This window comes from Peromyscus maniculatus, chromosome 11 (genome assembly GCF_049852395.1).
Source record: "Peromyscus maniculatus bairdii isolate BWxNUB_F1_BW_parent chromosome 11, HU_Pman_BW_mat_3.1, whole genome shotgun sequence".
Classification (NCBI taxonomy): Eukaryota; Metazoa; Chordata; class Mammalia; order Rodentia; family Cricetidae; genus Peromyscus; species Peromyscus maniculatus.
Window position 1 is genome coordinate 58,672,165 of NC_134862.1, and position 3,616 is coordinate 58,675,780.

The window sequence follows — 3,616 nt, forward strand, 5'->3', positions numbered from 1 at the left end:
TCCCCCAGCACCCATCGACGGTCAATAGGTCCTCACCTAGGAAGGGGTCTCAGGAGTCTTTCTCATCTCCATGTGAGAATTTTTTAAGAAGTTTGGAGAGAGCTGTAATGGGGAAACTGGGGCATGCTAGAAGGGAGAATGATGTGTAGATATGATCAAAATACATCGTATGTCCATATGAAATGTCAAAGAATCAAAATCCTTCATATTCTATATGGGCATGTACACTTTTAGAAATATCTTGTAGAAAAGAAGGAAAGAATATGAATGATAATTAAAAAACAGCACAGAAGAACATCCAAGATACACCAGAGGTCCATAACTTATCCTTACCAGGTAGAACATTAACTGGATAACTAACTTGACTACTGCTTTTAACTTAAAAATTCATAGAGACATGGTGATACCTTTTAAAGAAAACTAGGTTAGGTGCAAACATAGAGATGGGGAGAAAAGGAGAGGCAGAGCAAGAAGGGAGAGGGTGGAAAGACAGCTGCAAGAGTGTGAGCATCATTAATAATGCCCAGTTCATGTATGTCAATTTACATGTTGTATATAAGTAGCATTGGGGGACTATACACTGATTATTTTCCCTCTTCCTTAAATTTCACTATTTCTTTGACCCAAGTTAAACGTATTAGTCCAGTTATTGAAATTTATATCAGCTTGACTAGATAAATAGTGAAAGTATCTTTTAACATTTCAGTGTAGATACACCATGCAAATTGCCCTACATATTTATGTTTTCCATGATATAAATATACGGAGAGAGCTTACTTTACTAAAACTTCTATATACATGGATCTAAAATATAGACACATCTAATTTTAAAAGATGTTCAGTAGAGTCTTTTATGCTTGTTCTGAGGGAGGACAAGTAAGAACCCAAATTAAAGCCAAATCTATCACTCCATTAGCTAGATACCTGTAGTTGGTGCTTTTTGTATATAATTTATCTATAGACAGGCAAGGGACAGTCAAGGGATACATGAGAACACAGTGCCCTTAGCAAGGCCTGCTCTAGAAAGAAACTCTAACCAGCACATTGCCTGCTGTAGAGTTATGAGAGACTAACTGACTTGGAAGAAGGAAAAAAACTAATTCTAGCTACTCCTGCCTTCTGCATGGCAAGAAGGAATTAGTCGACTCATCTTACTTAACTACACAAGTAGTTAAGACACGTGATGATAAGTTTTGTCCATACATTCACATATTTCTACTAAATATTCTTAAAATATGTCAGTGACTAAATCAGATTAATATTTTTCTTTTAAATTCATATATCTATTTACATTTTTAGTAGTTAATTATAATTACTATAAACAGTTTAGGGACCTTCTTTTACAAGACAAATAAAATTAAGGGATAGTCTTAAGACCATCAATTTAAGGGCAAGTGAACCAACATATGCTCAATAATATACCAAAAATATAGCTATATTCTAATTAACTACAAAATAAACTTCAAAAGGCATACATATATATTTTGAATCTCAGAGTCTTGTGTCTAGAAAAAGTGATTAAAAGTACTTGACAAGTGTGGAGAATTGGAAAGCATTTTTTTTCAGATCTAAACAGCCATACAACCATTTTCTATTTCTGTACATAAGGAGCTTATATGCTGCCGCTCTGCCCAAACAATCCATGAAACAGCTAAGAGAACTGAAAGGGGAAAAAACTCTATTTAAATCCACAAAAGGAGTGAGGACACAGGGGTCTCAGCTCTCAGGCACAGATAGATGGATGGAGATGGAAAGGATTCATGGCTTAGCAGAACAGACACAGGGAGCCCTGTCCACCACAGAAACTAGTGCAGAGACAGAAAACCCTAAACTGTAATAGACACATCTCTGAAGGTTTACCATGGTCACGCTCCAGGGTTAAGAACTCCAAGAATACTTGCCTTGAAAACACATACACTAAAATTATAATGACACAGAAAGATTAGCATGGACGCTGTGCAAGGAAGATATATAAACTTGTGAAGGGCTTCCTATTTTAAAAACAAACAAAAACCTCTAAGCAACCAAGCTTTGAGAATTGGTAGACTTTTGTGAGCTTTAGTAAACTGTCATGGTCTCCTCTAGAAGCTCGTTGCGTTTTTCACAGTGTGTATCTGAGAAAACCCCTCTTAGGACAGCATCAGAGTGTGCTTGCAAGGGACTGTCAAGGGATACATGGGAACACAGTGCCCTTAGCAAGGCCTGCTCCAGAAAGAAACTCTAACCAGAACATTCCATGCTGTATAGTTATGAAAGACTGACTTGGAAGAAGAAAAAAAATCCAACTCTAGCTACTCCTGCATTCTGCATGGCAAGAAGGAATTAGTCAGCTCATCTCACTTCAGCCATCTGTGCAGTTCTTCACAGGCCTAGAGAAGCTATAAGCAGGCAGGCTGCTCCCTCACTCATTGTATGAGTCCGTAACTATCCTAAGAGAAAAGGCAGCAGATGAAATTTAAACACACGAACACACACACACACACACACACACACACACACACACACACACACACACAAAATTACAGGCTGATAGCTGAAATAAGAGAGTTGCAAACCATCAACAAATTCTTAGTAATCTGAGCAAAAGCAATCCCAAACATAACCCTGGTGAGCTGTTTTGTGATTCTGAAGTTTATACTAATGGGTAAAAAATGTGTAATTACTAATGCAGCACTAAAAGAGAAAAGGGGGCTAGAAGATTGATGCTACCTTATTTCTAGACCTAACTACAAAGCTTCAGTAACCAAAATTATACTAGAGATCCAAGCAGAACAGATAAGTGCAGTGCTCAGAAATAGCCTGTGTAGGGCATAGTTCTTTTGACAAAAACCAAAGACAATACAGAGACAATGACAGGCATTCAAAAAACAAGGTTATCAATATCTGATTAAGATAGACACAGATCCTATAGTTTCCAGAAAAATGAAAATGTTCTAAACTATAAGGAGATGGCCCAAAAGAAAGCCTAGATCATTCTGACTATAGGAATAAGATTTTAGGTATAATACAAAAGGCATAGGACATAAAAGAAATAATTGGTGAAAAGTTTTGCTGTTTGGAAGACTGGGTAAAAAGAATGAGAAGACTAGCTGAAGACTGGAAGTTAATATCTATGAAAGGGACATCTCATAAAGGACTATTGCCCAACATGAGACTTGTATGATTCTGGGTTTCTCCTTTTCCTTACTCTCTTGGTATTGTGTATGTTTCTCAGACTCGAGATTAGGTTGTTCTAGAACATGGCATTCACTCATAATTGCCTAAGTTTGGAATCACTCACCCAAACAATAGGAACATTATATATTTAAAAAATTATGAAATACCAAATAAAATGAAAAGTACATTTAAATGCACTTAAGAGAAAGAAGCCAGGCAAAAATTCTATATAATACATAATTCCAATTATGTGACATTCTAGAAAAAGCAAAACTTTGAAGACAGTCGAAAGAAGATTAGTGAGTAGATTGGGATCAACAGAGTAGGGCCTCTTAACCTGATTATTAGGACAGTGGAAATAGTCTACGTGATATTGGAACAATGGAGACTTGTCATTCCACATTTGTACAAACCTGTGGAATTCCCAGAACCAAAAGTAATCCCTGAGGTAAACTATGGA

At 36.6% G+C, this 3,616-nt stretch overlaps 1 non-coding gene across 1 annotated transcript; it reads left to right on the forward strand.

Annotated features, from left to right (window-relative positions):
- The first annotated feature begins 1,897 nt into the window (after positions 1–1,897).
- On the forward strand, positions 1,898–1,999 carry LOC121821490 (U6 spliceosomal RNA). The gene has a single exon (XR_006062307.1). It is a non-coding gene; the product is annotated as a U6 spliceosomal RNA (small nuclear RNA).
- Positions 2,000–3,616: the final 1,617 nt, after the last annotated feature.